Genomic DNA, 21,226 nt, shown 5'->3' on the forward strand with positions numbered 1-21,226 from the left:
AGTAACCAGGTTCCAGTAACGTCAGCTGGTCCTCGGTAGTTCCAGTGGCTCTTGGACCTTCGGCTACCCATCCGGGTTCCAGTACCGTCAGCTGGTTCTCGGCAGTGTCTTTTGCTCTTGTACCTTCTGCTCCCCATCCTGGTTCCAGTAACGTCAGCTGGTTCCGGGCAGAGCCTTTGGCTTAGGTGCCTCCTTCTGGGTATCCGAGTTCCGCCAACATCAGGCGGTCCTTGGTAGTGCTTTTTAGCACGGGTACCTCCTGCTTAGTAACCGGGTTCCAGTAACGTCAGCTGGTCCTCGGTAGTCCATAGGCTCTTGAACGTTCGGGTAGCCATCCGAGTTCCAGTTCCATCAGCTGGTTCTTGGCATTTTCTCAGCCTTCTTGTACCTTCTGCTACATTTCCAAGTTGAAGACCCTAAAGACGACGACCCGGAAGACCACCCCTAAGATGACGACGACACCAGAGACGACAACCAGTGAGATGACGACGACCCTGGAGATGACGACCCTGAAGACCACCCCGATGACAACGACGACGGCGGAGACGACGACGGCGGAGACGACGACGGCGGAGACGACGACGGCGGAGACGACGACCCTGGAGACGACGACCCGGGAGACGACGACATGGAAGACCGAGAAGCAGAAGAACAAGAGGCTGCAGAATAAAGAGCAGAAGAACATTAAGCATAACACTTAATATCAGAGCAAAAGATATTATCTAAATTATATGCAGAAGAAGACTAAAGGTACCGTCACACTTAGCGACGCTGCAGCGATACCGACAACGATCCGGATCGCTGCAGCGTCGCTGTTTGGTCGCTGGAGAGCTGCCGGGCAGCCGGAAAGCAGAGCGGTGACGTCACCGCTGTGCTTTCCGGCCGCTGTGCTCACAGCCAGAGCAGAGAAGCCCAGTGCCGGGGACAGACAGCGGTAGGTAAGTATGTAGTGTTTTTTTTTTTACTTTAACGATGGTAACCAGGGTAAACATCGGGTTACTAAGCGCGGCCCTGCGCTTAGTAACCCGATGTTTACCCTGGTTACCAGCGAAGACATCGCTGAATCGGCGTCACACACGCCGATTCAGCGATGTCTGCGGGAGATCCAGCGACGAAATAAAGTTCTGGCTTTTCTTCCCCAACCAGCGATATCACAGCAGGGGCCTGATCGCTGCTGCCTGTCACACTGGACGATGTCACTAGCCAGGACGCTGCAACGTCACGGATCGCTAGCGATATAGTCCAGTGTGACGGTACCTTAAGCAGTGTATGGGGGTGAGTCCGTTCCTCCTCGTGGTGCCCCTGGATAAAGCCTGATGCTGCAGGCCAAACTGAACGCGGACAAATGTAACTCTTTTGTGACAGGCAGAATGGAAGGTGTAATCTTCAAACTTTTATAGATAACAACTACGGGAATGCCTGTCACAAATGAGAATATGATGAAGAAGTAGAATAGGAAGAATAATAATAGTTGAATAAAATGAATATGTAGAATAGGAAGAATAATAATAGTTGAATAAAATGAATATGAAGAATGTAATTAAAAAAAAAATGTAGAAGATGAAGAAGAAGATGAATAAGGTGAAGAAGTTGATGTCAAAGATGCTGATGATGATGAAGATGAAAGTGTGGGAAAAGTAAAAAAAAAGAAGGGGAAGGGCGTGGAATAGTGAAACATCAATATCTGACAAAATAAAAAAAAATTTACATAGTCAATATCTTTGTCACTCTGAACGTCTTTAAAAAAAAAAAAAATCATGCTATTCTATTTGATTGGGCTAAACCTCTATGCCTTTAATGTCTCCGCCACCTCCCCAAATACATCCTGCATTATTCTTAGTTGTTTTCCTTCATGTAGAATGAACCAACAAAGAAAGAAAGGGTTTATTTTAATTCCGATATTTTGGTCCAATTGACTTGCATTGGGATCGGGTATCGGTATCGGCGATATCCGATATTTTTTGAATATCGGCCGATCCAATTCGATACCGATACTTTCCGATATCGGAAGGTATCGCTCAACACTACTTATACATTGTATTGTCTCAGCACTAATAAACACCGAGTTCATTTTCCAAAACTTTTTGCGTGGGGTCCTCGCAAGAACTGTGCAAGTTTTTAGTGAGAGGAATGATTGCTCAAACCCAATCACTAATGCTCTATTATCCCACCACTATGACCAATATATCATGAACCGTGGGGGTTTGGTTGCCCCACGTTCTTCATCAGGGATTTATTTATATCTCACTTTCCAGTTCTGGTTTGGATTTTGCAGCTCTATGGTGCCCCTCTTACCCTGATGTCAGTCAGGGAACTGCACCTAGGGTAATTAGTTGCCAGAAAGACTGCCTTGCTAGGTACTGGCTATTGGGCACACTGCTTTTGAGACCAGCAAATGCAGTGGAAAGTTCCGGAAGTGTAATTGGGACAACAAGACATTCTTCCTATTTCCTGACAAGTTCTATTTTCCCTTTTCCTGTCTTGTCGTTCTCCCTCTCCCTGTGTTGTTCACCATATGCAGTGATGAGGCTGTCCTTGCTGGCCAGTGCACTAGCCAGGGAATAGTGAGGAGACAAACAGGGTTTAGGCACGAGATTGCAGTGGGGGGAAAGACCCGCTTAGGGCATTAGAGGAGTCTAGAGACAGGCACAGGTTGGAGATCAGGAGGTGCCCCATCCCTTGGTCCCTACTGCGAGGTCCTTCCACTCCCCATTCCATCCTATTGGTGTACGTTGTGTCGTCCTCTGGACTTTAACCATATTGCTTCGTGACTAGTGTTGAGCATTCCGATACCGCAAGTATCGGGTATCGGCCGATATTTGCGGTATCGGAATTCCGATACTGAATTCCGATACTTCCCGCGTATCGGATACCGGAATCGGAAGTTCCCAGAATTCAAATTGAACGCAGCAGCCAATGAGGAATGAATGAAAGTGTGGGCACATCCTGTTTAGCATGGTGGGCATGTAAGTACTGGCAAGGCTTGGATTGGCTGCTGAAATGATGTCACTCTGCACTATAAAAAAGCGCTGCCGCCATTTTGCGCTCACTCTGCTGTGATTTCAGTTAGGGACAGGACGCTGTGTTCTAACTGAGGGCCAGTTGAGCTAGCTAATTGCTTTATTTTCCTTTCCAAAGGCTAATTTAGCAAAACGCTGTGTGTTCTTCACTGTTCACCTTGCTCTTGCCTTGCAGCGCTGTTTTAACAGCGTTCTGCAAGGTCTCTGTGTGTGTGTGTGTGCAGCTCACTCTGTAGTCTGTGTGCAGCCATATACCCGGTTGTATTCAGCTCAGGGGGGGTTCACACTGCCTCACACAGTTGTTCTTTTTTGCTCTTAGTGCAGCCTGCTGCACATTTTTTCTCAAATTTCCTATTAGTGTTTTTCCACCAGTCTCCAGCTCTATTGTGGAAAAACACTACATAGGATAACCTAGAGGGGGGTTTTTGGGCCTTGCAGCGCCGTTTACGGCTGTCTGCACGGTCTCCGTGTGAGCCCAGCTCGCCCTGTAGTCTGTGTGCAGCCATAGCCGGTTGGATTCAGCTCAGGGTTCGTTACTGGCTCATACCTTGAGAAAAATTTTCCTTTTTTTCAAATAGTGCAGCCTGTTTAAAATTTGAAAAAAAAAATTCCTATTAGTGTCTTTCCACTCGTATCCAGCTAAATAGTGGAAAAACACTATATAGGATAACCTAGAGGAGGGTTTTTTGGCCTTGCAGCGCCGTTTACGGCTGTCTGCACGGTCTCCGTGTGAGCCCAGCTCGCCCTGTAGTCTGTGTGCAGCCATAGCCGGTTGGATTCAGCTCAGGGTTCGTTACTGGCTCATACCTTGAGAAAAATTTTCCTTTTTTTCAAATAGTGCAGCCTGTTTAAAATTTGAAAAAAAAAATTCCTATTAGTGTCTTTCCACTCGTATCCAGCTAAATAGTGGAAAAACACTATATAGGATAACCTAGAGGAGGGTTTTTTGGCCTTGCAGCGCCGTTTACGGCTGTCTGCACGGTCTCCGTGTGAGCCCAGCTCGCCCTGTAGTCTGTGTGCAGCCATAGCCGGTTGGATTCAGCTCAGGGTTCGTTACTGGCTCATACCTTGAGAAAAATTTTCCTTTTTTTCAAATAGTGCAGCCTGTTTAAAATTTGAAAAAAAAAATTCCTATTAGTGTCTTTCCACTCGTATCCAGCTAAATAGTGGAAAAACACTATATAGGATAACCTAGAGGAGGGTTTTTTGGCCTTGCAGCGCCGTTTACGGCTGTCTGCACGGTCTCCGTGTGAGCCCAGCTCGCCCTGTAGTCTGTGTGCAGCCATAGCCGGTTGGATTCAGCTCAGGGTTCGTTACTGGCTCATACCTTGAGAAAAATTTTCCTTTTTTTCAAATAGTGCAGCCTGTTTAAAATTTGAAAAAAAAAATTCCTATTAGTGTCTTTCCACTCGTATCCAGCTAAATAGTGGAAAAACACTATATAGGATAACCTAGAGGAGGGTTTTTTGGCCTTGCAGCGCCGTTTACGGCTGTCTGCACGGTCTCCGTGTGAGCCCAGCTCGCCCTGTAGTCTGTGTGCAGCCATAGCCGGTTGGATTCAGCTCAGGGTGCGTTACTGCCTCATACCTTGAAAAACAATTTCCTTTTTTTCAAATAGTGCAGCCAGTTTAAAATTTTAAAAAAAAAATTCCTATTAGTGTCTTTCCACTTGTATCCAGCTAAATAGTGGAAAAACACTATATAGGATAACCTAGAGGAGGGTTTCTTGGCCTTGCAGCGCCGTTTACGGCTGTCTGCACGGTCTCCGTGTGATTTAAACTAGCTCTGTAGCCCGATCTGCACCAAAAAAAAGGTTAAGTTCACCAAACACAACTTACACTTGTGTAGGCCACATTTGAAAAATAATAAAGTTTAGTCCACAATTTACAACATTAGTGTTTCTTACACCTGTTAGGAGGAGCATTACAGGAATAAGCACACTAAGGCCTTAGTACTTTTCTGCTTATCTTTATCTGTCAACCAAGATGAAGAGGGCAGGGAGTAAGGCACGTGGGCGTGGGCGCGGAGCAGGGAGAGGAGCAGGGAGAGGACGTGGTGATTCTGTGCCTGCTGCGGGCGCCGGTGACTCGTCGTCACTCAGTTTCAGCAGGGAACAGTCCTTCATGCGCAGCTTTGTCGGAGAGCGCCGTGCACCGCTGCTGCGTGAAGACCAAATTGAAGCCGTTGTCGGGTGGATGGCAGCTAACGCCTCGGCATCGACTTCAGTTAGTGCCACATCCTCTCAGGCACAGAGCACTGGAGAGCAGCCATCTGTCTCTTCACCACCTGCCAAATTGGCCAGGCAGTCAGAGAGCCCAGGACAGGAGCCGTCTCTACTTCTGTTCTCTGAATCTCTTGGCTTGGAAACAGGGGGCCAGCCAAGCAGCATTGGAGAAATGGAAGAAGAGGCAGTGTGCAGTGATGCCCAACACCTTTTTCTCTCTGACTCTGAAGAGGCAGGTGGGCCAGTGCCTCCGGTGACCACAGCGCAGTACGCATCTGATGATGAAACTCAGGTGCCGCTTTCTCGTGCGTACTGTGCTGCTGAGACTACCCAGGAGGAGCAGTTGGTGGCAGAGGGTAGTGGAGATGATGAGGTCCTTGACCCATCGTGGCGTGAGGAACAGGAAGGTGGTGGGAGCAGCTCAGAGGAAGAGCTTCCTCTTACGGGCCAAAGAGGGAGAGGGAGGGGGAAGACTGCGGAGCCTGTAGCCTCCACTTTGGCACCCGTTAGGAGCCTGTCTCTTTCCAAAGCCAAAAAGGGCGCTCCCAAGACTTGCAGTGCCTGGTCCTTTTTTGACACAGTTGCAGATGACATTTGTTTTGTCAAATGCAAGCTGTGTCATCATAAAGTAAAAAGAGGGAAAAATGTCAGCAACCTCAATACCACAAATATGTGGAAACATGTGCGGACCAGGCACGCGGTGGAGTTACAGAAACACACTGAAGATGTAGGCCAACCAACAGCGGCAGCTACCACCTCTTCAGCTCGTGTTGCCTCTTCCTCCAGCTCACGCACAGCTGGTTTGGCTTCCTCCCAGAGACCTTGTGTAATTCCACCCACAGCACCACCTTCCCAGTCATCCTCACACTCCCAGTCTACTCTACAGCCATCGGTAGTACAGGCATGGGAGAAAAGGCGGGCATTCTCGGCCAACCACCCCCGAGCACAGGCTCTGAATGCAGGCATTGCCAAACTGTTGTCCCTGGAAATGCTCTCGTTCAGGCTGGTGGAGACTGACAGCTTCCGTGACTTGATGGCATTGGCAGTCCCACAGTACAAGGTGCCCAGCCGCTTTTACTTCAGCAGGCAGGCTGTCCCTGCCCTGCACAGGCATGTTGAGGCAAACATAAAACATGCGCTACTGAACGCCGTCAGTAGCAAGGTCCACCTCACCACCGATGCGTGGACCAGTCAGCATGGACAGGGGCGATATGTTTCCCTCACTGCCCATTGGGTTAATGTTGTTGAGCCAGGTACAGATCGTGCGAGTGGCGCAGGACGTGTCCTGCCCACTCCAAGGATTGCAGGAATCCAGTCTGTACGCATCGACTCCTCCTCTTACACCAGTTCCTCTGATTCCTCTCTGCAGGATCCGTCACAGTCCACCTCCACATGGACCCGTGAACGTTTACCTATGACCGACATGAGCACAGCCGTGGCCAAACGTCAGCAGGCCGTCTTGAAACTAGTTTCATTGGGGCATCGAAGCCACACAGCGCAGGAGCTCTGGAATGCCATCAAGCAGGAGAGCGATGTGTGGTTACTGCCAGCGAATCTCCAGCCAGGCATGGTAGTGTGTGACAATGGCCGAAATCTGGTGGCAGCTTTGGCCCTTGGCAACCTCACTCACATCCCATGTCTGGCACATGTGCTCAATTTGGTTGTGCAGAGTTTTCTGAGGGACTATCCGGATCTTGATGCCCTGCTGCACAAGGTCCGCCTAGAGTGTGCTCACTTGCGGCGTTCCAGCTTGGCCAGATCCCGCATTGCTGCTCTGCAGCGCCGATTCCGCCTTCCGGAACACCGCATCATATGTGACCTACCTACCCGGTGGAATTCCACGTTACATATGTTGGAGCGGTTGTGTGAGCAGCAGCAAGCAGTTATGGAGTACCAGCTGCATCAGGCGCAAAGAAGTCGCAGTCAGCGCCGATCAGACTTCACAACCACAGAGTGGGCCACTATGAAGGACGTCTGCCAGGTTTTGCGTCCTTTTGATTATTCCACGCGGATGGCAAGTGCAGATGATGCACTAGTCAGCATGACTGTCCCCCTTATCTGCCTGCTTCAGCAAACTTTGCAAGGGTTAAGGGATGATGTGGTGGAAGAGGTGGAGGATGAGGAGTCACCTTTTCCATCAGCTTCTGGAGAGTCAGCGCCACGTGGTTCCTCACAAAGGGGTACGCAGGGGCCAATTTGTGAGGAGGATGAGGAGGAGTCAATGGAGGAGGAAGAGCTCCGTCCAGAGGAGGGAGCGACACAATTGTCCAGTGGTCAGTGTGTACAGCGAGGGTGGGGTGATGACGAGCGGGCAGAGATCATGTCTCAAGCAGGGGACAGCGTTTCTGGGCCGGTTGGCACTCTGCAGCACATGGTGGATTTCATGCTGCAGTGCCTGAGAAACGACCGCCGCATCGACCACATTCTCAACATGCCTGATTATTGGGTGTTCACCCTCCTCGATCCTCGCTACCGGGACAACGTCCAAAACCTCATCCCTGCGTTGACCCGGGAGCGTAAATTGCGGGAGTACCACGACACACTGGTGAATTCCATCATCTTCTCCTGTCCAACTGAGAGGAGTGCTGCTAGTGCTTTACAAAGCAGCTCAGTGCGTCGAGGCAGTGGGGGAGGCTCTGCCCAAAGAGGGAGCAGAAGCAGTGCCTCTGCCCAAGGCAAGCCCAGTATGGCACAACTCTGGCACACTTTGTGTGCCCGCCCCAAATGTCTACACCATCACCGGCGGCTCCAGTCAGCAGGAGGCAACGGTTCCGTCAGATGGTGACAGACTACATGGCTTGCCCTCTTACTGTACTCCCAGACGGCTCTTCCCCGTTCAAGTTTTGGGTCTCTAAGCTGGATACATGGCCAGAGCTAAGCCAGTATGCATTGGAGGTGCTGGCTTGCCCTGCGGCTAGTGTCTTATCGGAACGTGTCTTTAGTGCCGCAGGTGGTGTACTAACAGACCGTCGCATGCGACTATCCTCCGATAACGTTGACCGGCTTACTTTCCTGAAAATGAACCAGGCCTGGATCTCGCAGGAATTTGCCACTCCTCTGCCTGATTAAGTAATTGGGTGTCATCCAGGTCTCCTGCTGTGTTCATCTTTCTACCACCTGAACTGCTATTCCTGGGCTCCAACACCGCCAGTTGCGGCTCAGAAGTGCAGGCTGCACAGTAAAAACATACGACCCAGTGTTATTGGGTTTCAGTAACGTCAGCTGATCCCCAGCTGTGTAGCCGGCAATGTGTCCTGCGACCGCCACGCTGGCACAACAACCTAAATGTAAGGGAACCTGTCCCCCCCCCCCCCGTCGTTTGTTACTGAAAGAGCCATCTTGTGCAGCAGTAATGCTGCACAAGGAAAAGGTAGCTCTTTTTTTTTAGCTCTTTGCACACGCAGAACTTAACACTTATAAAATGTGTTCACTGATACCGTTATACCGTCCCGGAGCTGGGACTTTCCTTCGTAATGTGACGCAGCACAGCCGTCATTCCTACCCCCTTGGTGCCATGCGCTGCCTCCTCAGCGTTGTTTTAAGCTGTCACGGAGCCTGCGCTGTTCTGTTATCCCTTGGGCATGCCCTATTTGCGCTGCCTGTCTTCTGACATAATTTGGTGTCAGGCTGGCTGCGCCTGTGCGGCCGCGGTGCCCGAGATCCCGCCTCGCAGTGTCTTCTGATTGAGTCACACTGCGGGCCTGGGATCCATGGGCATGCGCAGTGCATATCTTCCCCTCGGGCTCTCGCTCATTTCCCTCCGCCTTCTTTAGACTGTGCGCCGTCAGCTGATCCCTAGCATGCCACGGCCGTGACACCGCACAGTCTGAAGAAGAGGGAAGGAGGGGAGTGAGAGTCGAGGTTATGCACTGTGCATGCCCATGGTTCCAAGGCCCGCAGTGGGATTACGTTAGATGAGACTGCGAGGTGGGATCTGGAGCAGCGTGGACGCACAGGCACTGACAGCCTGACACCAAATTATGTCAGAAGACAGGCAGCGCTAATTGGGCATGGCCAAGGGCTAACAGAACAGCGCAGGCTCCGTGGCAGCTTAAAACAACGCTGAGGAGGCAGCGCACGGCATCAAGGGGATAGGAATGACAGCTGTGCTGTGTCCCATTACGAAGGAAATTCGCACCTCCGGAACGGTTTAACGGTATAAAGGGACACATTTTTAGTGTTTACTTCGGTGTTTGCAAGGAGCATAATTAAAAGAGCAACCTTTTCCTTTTGCATCCTTAGTGCTGCACAACATGGCTCTTTCAGCTACAAACGTCTTGGGGGGGGGGGTTAAAGGTTTCCTTTCAACTTGCTCCAATCAGGCTTCGGCCTACACTCTGTTCCTCTGCTCCTCCTGCTGTCCCTGGGCTCTAACACCGCCAGTTGGTGCCTGGAAGTGCTGTGTGCACAGTCAACAGTCGCTCCTCTGTTATTGGGGTTCAGTAACGTCAGCTGATCCCCAGCTGTGTGTGCGGCAATACCTCCAATCTGCTCCTCCTGCTGTCCCTGGGCTCTAACACCGCCAGTTGGTGCCTGGAAGTGCTGTGTGCACAGTCAACAGTCGCTCCTCTGTTATTGGGGTTCAGTAACGTCAGCTGATCCCCAGCTGTGTGTGCGGCAATACCTCCAATCTGCTCCTCCTGCTGTCCCTGGGCTCTAACACCGCCAGTTGGTGCCTGGAAGTGCTGTGTGCACAGTCAACAGTCGCTCCTCTGTTATTGGGGTTCAGTAACGTCAGCTGATCCCCAGCTGTGTATCCGGCAACGTGTCATGCGACCGCCACGCTGGCACAACTAAAATGTAAGGGGACCTGTCCCCCCCCCCCCCCCTAGGCGTTTGTTACTGAAAGAGCCACCATGTGCAGCACTAATACTGCACAAGGGAAAGGTCGCTCTTGAAATTATGCTCCTTGCAAACGCTGAACTACACACTCATGTAATGTGTCCCCTCACACCGTCCAACCGTCCCGGAGGTGGGACTTTCCTTTGTAATGTGACACAGCACAGCCGTCATTGCTACCCCCTTGGCACCGTGCGCTGCCTCCTTAGCGTTGTTTGATTCCGTCATGGACCCTGCGCTGTTATGTTATCCCTTGGCCATGCACAGTTTGCGCTGCCCGTCCTCTGACATCATTTGTTGTCGTCCTGGCTGCGCCTGTGCGTCCACGCTGCCCGAAATCACACCTCGCAGTGTCGTCTAATGTGATCCCACAGTGGGCCTGGTATCCATGGCCATGCGCAGTGCATATACTAGCCTCTCACTCCCCTTCTTCACGCTTCTTCAGACTAGGCGGCGTCAGCTGATCCCTAATAGCATGCCACGGCCGTGACGCCGCACAGTCTGAAGAAGCAGGAAGGAGGTGAGTGAGAGGCGATGATATGCACTGCGCATGCCCATGGATCCCTGGCCCGCAGTGGGACTACATTAGATGACACTGCAAGGTTGGATCTCGGGCAGCTTGGACGCACAGGCACTGCCAGCCTGACACCTACATGATGTCAGAAGACGGGCACCGCTAACTGTGCATGGCCAAGGGATAACATTACAGTGCGGGCTCCGTGACAGAACCAAACAACGTTGAGGAGGTGGTGCCCGGCACCAAGGGGGTTGGAATGACGGCTGTGCTGTGTCACATTACAAAGGAAAGTCCCACTTCCGGGATGGTTTGACGGTGTGAGGGGACACATTATATGAGTGTGTACTTCAGCGTTTGCAAGGAGCATAATTTTCGGAGCCACCATTTTCCATGTGCAGTATTACTGCTGTACAAGATGGCTCTTTCAGCAACAAATGCCTGGGGGGGGGGGTTAAAGGTTCCCTTTCAACTTGCTCCACTGCAGGCTTCGGCCTACACTCTGCTCCTCTTTGATTCCCTGGGTTTCAACACTGTCAGTTGCCACCTGGAAGTGTTGTCTACACAGAAAAAAACACTAGGTGATGTGTCAGTGGGGTTCAGCACCGCCAGCTGTTCCCCTGCTGTGTAGTCGGCAACGTGTCCAGCACAAGCCACGCTGGCACAACAGAACAAAAGCTGCCACCAGTGCAGGCTTCGGCCTACACTCTGCTCCTCTCCTCCTCCTGCTGACCCTGGGCTCAAACACCGCTAGTTTTTGCCCGGAAGTGCTAGCTGCACAGAGAAAAACACCAGCCAATGTGTTAGTGGGGTTCAGCAACGCCAGCTGTTCCCCTGCTGTGTAGCCGGCAACGTGACCTGCAAACGCCATGCAGGCACAGGAACTGAAATTAAAAGGGAACCTGGCCCCACCCCCCCAGGTGTTTCTATGTATAACAGCCACCTAGTACAGCAGTACTGCTGCATTTGTACAAGGTGGCTGACTTTTTCTCCTTGCCCACGTGGAACTCAACACGTACAAAATGTGTCTCATTGAGACCATTCCACTGTCCCTGAGGTGTGACTTTCCTTTGTAATGATACGCAGCACCCCCCTTGGTAGCGTTTCCCGTCTTTTGTCATCATGGTTAGCTGGCTGCGCCTGTGCATCCGCCCTGCTAGAAACAACGCCCCTCGTTGTCATATTTATTTTGTCAGCGAGGGTGTGGTTTATGGGCACGAGCAGTGCATATGTTCGCCTGTCTTAACTCATCTCCTTCCGCCTTCTTCAGACTGTGCGGCCTCCTGGCCGTGGTAGGCGATAAGGGATCAGCTGAGGCCGCCCAGTCTGGAGCCGGTGTAAGGACATGTGTAAGCGGCAAACCTATTTACTGCACAAGGCCACGAATCCCAGCCACGTAGTGTGATTGTTTGAAAACACACTGTGGGTCTGGGATTCATGTCCATCGCTAACCGCAACGGCCGACATGAAATGAGGTCAGAAGACAGGAAGCGCTCACAGCGCATGGCCAAGGGATCACAATAGCGCAGACTCCTGTACAGCAAATAACAACGCTCAGGAATCTGCGCCCAGTACCTAGGTGCAAATTTTGACACCTGTGCTGCGTCTCGTTAAAAAGACAAGTCACGCCTCCACAACTGTTTGACAGTATAATGGGCTAAATAGTGTACGTGTTTTAGTCAGCGTGTGCAAGGAGCAAAACAAATAGAGCAACCTTTTACTTGTGCAGCATTAATGCTGCACAAGGTGTGGCTCTTGTACCTTGCAACACCTGAGGGGGGGGTTAAAGGTAACCTTTGAAATTGGTTCAACTAGGCTTCGGCCTACACTCTGCTCCTCTACTCCTCCTGCTGACCCTGGGCTCAAACACCGCTAGTTTTTGCCCGGAAATGCTAGCTGCACAGAGAAAAACACCAGCCAATGTGTTAGTGGGGTTCAGCACCGCCAGCTGTTCCCCTGCTGTGTAGTCGGCAACGTGTCCAGCACAAGCCACGCTGGCACAACCGACCAAAAGCTGCCACCAGTGCAGGCTTCGGCCTACACTTTGCTCCTCTCCTCCTCCTGCTGACCCTGGGCTCAAACAACGCCAGTTTCTGCCCGGACATGCTAGCTGCACAGAGAAAAACACCAGCCAATGTGTTAGTGGGGTTCAGCACCGCCTGCTGTTCCCCCGCTGTGTAGCCGGCATCGTGTCCAGCACAAGCCACGCTGGCACAACCGACCAAAAGCTGCCACCAGTGCAGGCTTCGGCCTACACTTTGCTCCTCTCCTCCTCCTGCTGACCCTGGGCTCAAACAACGCCAGTTTCTGCCCGGACATGCAATCTGCACAGAGAAAAACACCAGTCAATGTGTCAGTGGGGTTCAGCAACGCCAGCTGTTCCCCTGCTGTGTAGCTTGCAACGTGACCTGCAAACGCCACGCAGGCACATGAACTGAAATTGAAGGGAGCCTGCCCCCCACCCACAGGTGTTTCTATGTATATCAGCCACCTTGTACAGCAGTACTGCTGCATTTGTACGAGGTGGCTGACTTTTTCTCCTTGCCCACGTGGAACTCAACACGTACAAAATGTGTCTCATTAGAGACCATTACAATGTCCCTGAGGTGTGACTTTCCTTTGTGATGACACGCAGCACCACCCTTGTTAGCGCTGCCCGTCTTTTGACATCATTGGTTAGCTGGCTGCGCCTGTGCATCTCCCCTGCTCGAAACAACGGCCCTCGGTGTCTTATTTTTTTGGACAGCGAGGGTGTGATTGATGGGCATGTGCAGTGCATATGTTTGCCTGTGTTCACTCATCTCCTTCCGCCTTCTTCAGACTGGGTGTCCTCATGGCCGCGGCAGGCGATAAGGGATCAGATGAGGCCGCCCAGTCTGAAGCAGGTGTAAGGACATGTGTGAGCGGCAAACATATTTAGTGCACCAGGGCACGAATCCCAGCACCGCAGTGTGATTTTTTAAAAACACACTGTGGGTCTGGGATTCATGTCCATCGCTAACCGCAACGGCCGACATGAAATGAGGTCAGAAGACAGGAAGCGCTCACAGCGCATGGCCAAGGGATCACAATAGCGCAGACTCCTGTACAGCAAATAACAACGCTCAGGAATCTGCGCCCAGTACCTAGGTGCAAATTTTGACACCTGTGCTGCGTCTCGTTAAAAAGACAAGTCACGCCTCCACAACTGTTTGACAGTATAATGGGCTAAATAGTGTACGTGTTTTAGTCAGCGTGTGCAAGGAGCAAAACAAATAGAGCAACCTTTTACTTGTGCAGCATTAATGCTGCACAAGGTGTGGCTCTTGTACCTTGCAACACCTGAGGGGGGGGTTAAAGGTAACCTTTGAAATTGGTTCAACTAGGCTTCGGCCTACACTCTGCTCCTCTACTCCTCCTGCTGACCCTGGGCTCAAACACCGCTAGTTTTTGCCCGGAAATGCTAGCTGCACAGAGAAAAACACCAGCCAATGTGTTAGTGGGGTTCAGCACCGCCAGCTGTTCCCCTGCTGTGTAGTCGGCAACGTGTCCAGCACAAGCCACGCTGGCACAACCGACCAAAAGCTGCCACCAGTGCAGGCTTCGGCCTACACTTTGCTCCTCTCCTCCTCCTGCTGACCCTGGGCTCAAACAACGCCAGTTTCTGCCCGGACATGCTAGCTGCACAGAGAAAAACACCAGCCAATGTGTTAGTGGGGTTCAGCACCGCCTGCTGTTCCCCCGCTGTGTAGCCGGCATCGTGTCCAGCACAAGCCACGCTGGCACAACCGACCAAAAGCTGCCACCAGTGCAGGCTTCGGCCTACACTTTGCTCCTCTCCTCCTCCTGCTGACCCTGGGCTCAAACAACGCCAGTTTCTGCCCGGACATGCTAGCTGCACAGAGAAAAACACCAGCCAATGTGTTAGTGGGGTTCAGCACCGCCTGCTGTTCCCCCGCTGTGTAGCCGGCATCGTGTCCAGCACAAGCCACGCTGGCACAACCGACCAAAAGCTGCCACCAGTGCAGGCTTCGGCCTACACTTTGCTCCTCTCCTCCTCCTGCTGACCCTGGGCTCAAACAACGCCAGTTTCTGCCCGGACATGCTAGCTGCACAGAGAAAAACACCAGCCAATGTGTTAGTGGGGTTCAGCAACGCCAGCTGTTCCCCTGCTGTGTAGCTTGCAACGTGACCTGCAAACGCCACGCAGGCACATGAACTGAAATTGAAGGGAGCCTGCCCCCCACCCACAGGTGTTTCTATGTATATCAGCCACCTTGTACAGCAGTACTGCTGCATTTGTACGAGGTGGCTGACTTTTTCTCCTTGCCCACGTGGAACTCAACACGTACAAAATGTGTCTCATTAGAGACCATTACAATGTCCCTGAGGTGTGACTTTCCTTTGTAATGACACGCAGCACCCCCATTGTTAGCGCTGCCCGTCTCCTGACATCATTGGTTGGCTGGCTGTGCCTGTGCGTCCCCCCTGCCCGACACAACGCCCCCCGTTGTCTCATATATTTTGACTGCGAGGGTGTGATTGATGGGCACGAGCAGTGCATATGTTCCCCTGTTTTCACTCCCCTCCTTCCGCCTTCTTCTGACTGTGCGGCCTCATGGCCGCGGCATGCGATAAGGGATCAGCTGAGGCCGCCCAGTCTGAAGCAGGTGTAAGGACATGTGTGAGCGGCGAACATATTTACTGCACAAGGCCACGAATCCCAGCACCGCAGTGTGACTTTAGGAAAAGCCACTGTGGGTCTGGGATTTATGGCCATCGTTAACCGCACCGGCCAACATGAAATGAGGTCATGAGACGGCCTGCACTAACAGGGTATTGCCAAGGGATAACACAAGAGCGCAGACTCCTGTACAGCAAATAACAACGCTCAGGAATCTGCGCCCAGTACCTAGGTGCAAATTTTGACACCTGTGCTGCGTCTCGTTAAAAAGACAAGTCACGCCTCCACAACTGTTTGACAGTATAATGGGCTAAATAGTGTACGTGTTTAATTCAGCGTGTGCAAGGAGCAAAATTAAATAGAGCAACCTTTGACTTGTGCATCATTAATGCTGTTCAAGGTGTGGCTCTTGTACCTTGCAACACCTGAGGGGGGGGTTAAAGGTAACCTTTGAAATTGGTTCAACTAGGCTTCGGCCTACACTCTGCTCCTCTACTCCTCCTGCTGACCCTGGGCTCAAACACCGCTAGTTTTTGCCCGGAAATGCTAGCTGCACAGAGAAAAACACCAGCCAATGTGTTAGTGGGGTTCAGCACCGCCAGCTGTTCCCCTGCTGTGTAGTCGGCAACGTGTCCAGCACAAGCCACGCTGGCACAACAGAACAAAAGCTGCCACCAGTGCAGGCTTCGGCCTACACTTTGCTCCTCTCCTCCTCCTCCTGCTGACCCTGGGCTCTAACACCGCTAGTTTTTGCCCGGACATGCAATCTGCACAGAGAAAAACACCAGTCAATGTGTCAGTGGGGTTCAGCAACGCCAGCTGTTCCCCTGCTGTGTAGCTTGCAACGTGACCTGCAAACGCCACGCAGGCACATGAACTGAAATTGAAGGGAGCCTGCCCCCCACACCCCCAGGTGTTTCTATGTATAACAGCCACCTTGTACAGCAGTACTGCTGCATTTGTACAAGGTGGCTGACTTTTTCTCCTTGCACACGTGGAACTCAACAAGTACAAAATGTGTCTCATTACAGACCATTACAATGTCCCTGAGGTGTGACTTTCCTTTTTAATGACACGCAGCACCCCCATTGTTAGCGCTGCCCGTCTCCTGACATCATTGGTTGGCTGGCTGTGCCTGTGCGTCCCCCCTGCCCGACACAACGCCCCCCGTTGTCTCATATATTTTGACTGCGAGGGTGTGATTGATGGGCACGAGCAGTGCATATGTTCCCCTGTTTTCACTCCCCTCCTTCCGCCTTCTTCTGACTGTGCGGCCTCATGGCCGCGGCATGCGATAAGGGATCAGCTGAGGCCGCCCAGTCTGAAGCAGGTGTAAGGACATGTGTGAGCGGCGAACATATTTACTGCACAAGGCCACGAATCCCAGCACCGCAGTGTGACTTTAGGAAAAGCCACTGTGGGTCTGGGATTTATGGCCATCGTTAACCGCACCGGCCAACATGAAATGAGGTCATGAGACGGCCTGCACTAACAGGGTATTGCCAAGGGATAACACAAGAGCGCAGTTTCCTGTACTGCAAATAACAACGGTAAGGAATCTGCGCACAGCACCTAGGTGTAAATTTGTACACCTGTGCTGCGTCTCCTTAAAAAGACTAGTAGTCACGCCTCCACTACTGTTTGACAGTATAATGGGCTAAATAGTGTACGTGTTTAATTCAGCGTGTGCAAGGAGCAAAATTAAATAGAGCAACCTTTGACTTGTGCATCATTAATGCTGTTCAAGGTGTGGCTCTTGTACCTTGCAACACCTGAGGGGGGGGGTTAAAGGTAACCTTGGAAATTGGTTCAACTAGGCTTCGGCCTACACTCTGCTCCTCTACTCCTCCTGCTGACCCTGGGCTCAAACACCGCTAGTTTTTGCCCGGAAATGCTAGCTGCACAGAGAAAAACACCAGCCAATGTGTTAGTGGGGTTCAGCACCGCCAGCTGTTCCCCCGCTGTGTAGCCGGCATCGTGTCCAGCACAAGCCACGCTGGCACAACCGACCAAAAGCTGCCACCAGTGCAGGCTTCGGCCTACACTTTGCTCCTCTCCTCCTCCTCCTGCTGACCCTGGGCTCTAACACCGCTAGTTTTTGCCCGGACATGCAATCTGCACAGAGAAAAACACCAGTCAATGTGTCAGTGGGGTTCAGCAACGCCAGCTGTTCCCCTGCTGTGTAGCTTGCAACGTGACCTGCAAACGCCACGCAGGCACATGAACTGAAATTGAAGGGAGCCTGCCCCCCACCCACAGGTGTTTCTATGTATAACAGCCACCTTGTACAGCAGTACTGCTGCATTTGTACGAGGTGGCTGACTTTTTCTCCTTGCCCACGTGGAACTCAACACGTACAAAATGTGTCTCATTAGAGACCATTACAATGTCCCTGAGGTGTGACTTTCCTTTGTAATGACACGCAGCACCACCCTTGTTAGCGCTGCCCGTCTTTTGACATCATTGGTTAGCTGGCTGCGCCTGTGCATCTCCCCTGCTCGAAACAACGCCCCTCGGTGTCTTATTTTTTTGGACAGCGAGGGTGTGATTGATGGGCATGTGCAGTGCATATGTTTGCCTGTGTTCACTCATCTCCTTCCGCCTTCTTCAGACTGGGTGTCCTCATGGCCTCGGCAGGCGATAAGGGATCAGATGAGGCCGTCCAGTCTGAAGCAGGTGTAAGGACATGTGTGAGCGGCAAACATATTTACTGCACCAGGGCACGAATCCCAGCACCGCAGTGTGATTTTTTAAAAACACACTGTGGGTCTGGGATTCATGTCCATCGCTAACCGCAACGGCCAACATGAAATGAGGTCATAAGACAGGAAGCGCTCACAGCGCATGGCCAAAGGATCACAAGAGCGCAGACTCCTGTACAGCAACTAACAACGCTCAGGAAGCTGCGCCCATGCAAAAAGGTGTTTTCGACACCTGTGCTGCTTTTCTTTAAAAAGACAAGTCACGCCTCCACTACTGTTAAACAGTATAATGGGCTAAATAGTCTACGTGTTGCATTCAGCTTGTGCAAGTAGACAAATTAATAGAGCAACCTTTTACTTGTGCAGCATTAATGCTGCAGAAGGAGTGGCTCTTGTTCTTTGTAACACCTGAGGGGGGGTTAAAGGTAACCTTTGAAATTGGTTCAACTAGGCTTCGGCCTACACTTTGCTCCTCTCCTCCTCCTCCTGCTGACCCTGGGCTCTAACAACGCTAGTTTTTGCCCGGAAATGCTAGCTGCACAGAGAAAAACACCAGCCAATGTGTTAGTGGGGTTCAGCAACGCCAGCTGTTCCCCCGCTGTGTAGCCGGCATCGTGTCCAGCACAAGCCACGCTGGCACAACCGACCAAAAGCTGCCACCAGTGCAGGCTTCGGCCTACACTTTGCTCCTCTCCTCCTCCTCCTGCTGACCCTGGGCTCAAACACCGCTAGTTTTTGCCCGGAAATGCTAGCTGCACAGAGAAAAACACCAGCCAATGTGTTAGTGGGGTTCAGCAACGCCAGCTGTTCCCCCGCTGTGTAGCCGGCATCGTGTCCAGCACAAGCCACGCTGGCACAACCGACCAAAAGCTGCCACCAGTGCAGGCTTCGGCCTACACTTTGCTCCTCTCCTCCTCCTCCTGCTGACCCTGGGCTCAAACACCGCTAGTTTTTGCCCGGAAATGCTAGCTGCACAGAGAAAAACACCAGCCAATGTGTTAGTGGGGTTCAGCACCGCCAGCTGTTCCCCTGCTGTGCAGCTTGCAACGTGACCTGCAAACGCCACGCAGGCACATGAACTGAAATTGAAGGGAGCCTGGCCCCCACCCCCAGGTGTTTCTATGTATAACAGCCACCTTGTACAGCAGTACTGCTGCATTTGTACAAGGTGGCTGATGTTTTCTCCTTGCCCACGTGGAACTCAACACGTACAAAATGTGTCTCTTTGAGACCATTCCACTGTCCCTGAGGTGTGACTTTCCTTTCTAATGATACGCAGCACCCCCCTTGGTAGCGCTTCCCGTCTTCTGACATCATTGGTTGGCTACTTGCGCCTGTTCGTCCGCCCTGCCTGAATAAAATGCTCCTCGTTGTCTTAATTATTTTGACTGCGAGGGTGTGATTGATGGGCACGAGCAGTGCATATCTTCGCCTGTCTTAACTCATCTCCTTCAGCCTTCTTCAGACTGTGCAGCCTCATGGCCGCGGCATGCAAGAAGGGATCAGCAGAGGCCGCCCAGTCTGAAGCAGGTGTAAGGACGTGTGTGAGCGGCCAAAATATTTACTGCTCAAGGCCACGAATCCCAGCACCGCAGTGTGGCTTTATGAAAAGACACTGTGGGTCTGGGATTTATGGCCATCGTTAACCGCACCGGCCAACATGAAATGATGTCATAAGATGGGCAGCGCTAACAGGGCATTGCCAAGGGATAACACAAGAGCGCAGACTCCTGTACAGCAAATAACAACGCTCAGGAAGCTGCTCCAAGCACCAAGGCGTTATTTTGGACACCTGTGCTGCGTCTCATCAAAAAACCAAGTCACGCATCCACTACAGTTTGACTGTAGAATGGGGTAAATTGTGTATGTCTTTCATTCAGCGTGTGCAAGTAGACAAATTAATAGAGCAACCTTTCACTTGTGCAGCATTAATACTGCACAAGGTGTGTCTCTTGTACTTTGTAACACCTGAGGGGGGGGTTAAAGGTTTCCTTTGAAATTGGTTCAACTAAGCTTCGGCCTACACTCTGCTCCTCTCCTCCTCCTCCTGCTTCAACACGGGCTCTAACATCGCTAGTTTTTGCCCGCAAGTGCTAGCTGCACAGAGAAAAACACACGCCATTGTGTTAGTGGGGTTCAGCAACGCCAGCTGTTCCCCCAGTGTGTAGCCGGCAAAGTGTCCTGCAAACGCAACGCAGACACAAAGCTGCCTCCAGTGCAGGCTTCGGCCTACACTCATCTCCCCCTGCTTACCCTTTGCTCCAACACCGCTAGTTGGGGCTCTAGGAAGACAATCTTTAATAGGCAAGGCAACGCATCCGGGTTCCAGCACCGCCAGCTGGTTCTCGGCAGTGTTTTTGTCACAGGTACTCCCTCGTGCCAAGCCTGGTTTCAGCACCGTCAGCTGTTTCCGGGTTGTGTCAAGCTCACTGAGACACCTATGCTTGCCTCGTCGTGGTGCGGTCGGGTTAGCCAACTCCAGGGTGCCTCCAGTTTAGGAGCTTCCTATGTGGGCTGCGTGAACTGGTAGTCAAGGCTGGTTCTGTAGTGCCAGTAGGCCCAGCTCCCCCTGTAGGACTGTTGGGGTTCGGTAACTGCGGCTGCCTCGCGGCCTAGCTGTTCTCTCCTCTCCTGTGGACCTTCGGGTCCACCACCTGGTTCCAGCACCGTCAGCTGGTTCCGGGCCGAGCCTTTGGCTTAGGTGCCTCCTCCTGGGTATCCGAGTTCCGCCAACGCCAGGCGGTCCTTGGTAGTGCTTTTAAGCGCGGGCACCTACAGCTTAGTAACCGGGTTCCAGCACCGTCAGCTGGTCCTCGGTCGTGCCATTGGCTCTTGCACACTGGGGCAACGCATCCGGGTTCTAGCACCGCCAGCTGGTTCTCGGCAGTGTTCTTGTCACAGGTACTCCCTCGTGCCAAGCCTGGTTTCAGCACCGTCAGCTGTTTCCGGGTTGTGTCAACTTCACTGAGACACCTATGCTTGCCTCGTCGTGGTGCGGTCGGGTTAGCCAACTCCAGGGTGCCTCCAGTTTAGGAGCTTCCTATGTGGGCTGCGTGAACTGGTAGTCAAGGCTGGTTCTGTAGTGCCAGTAGGCCCAGCTCCCCCTGTAGGACTGTTGGGGTTCGGTAACTGCGGCTGCCTCGCGGCCTAGCTGTTCTCTCCTCTCCTGTGGACCTTCGGGTCCACCACCTGGTTCCAGCACCGTCAGCTGGTTCCGGGCCGAGCCTTTGGCTTAGGTGCCTCCTCCTGGGTATCCGAGTTCCG

This window comes from Ranitomeya imitator, chromosome 4 (assembly GCF_032444005.1).
Source record: "Ranitomeya imitator isolate aRanImi1 chromosome 4, aRanImi1.pri, whole genome shotgun sequence".
Taxonomy (NCBI): domain Eukaryota; kingdom Metazoa; phylum Chordata; class Amphibia; order Anura; family Dendrobatidae; genus Ranitomeya; species Ranitomeya imitator.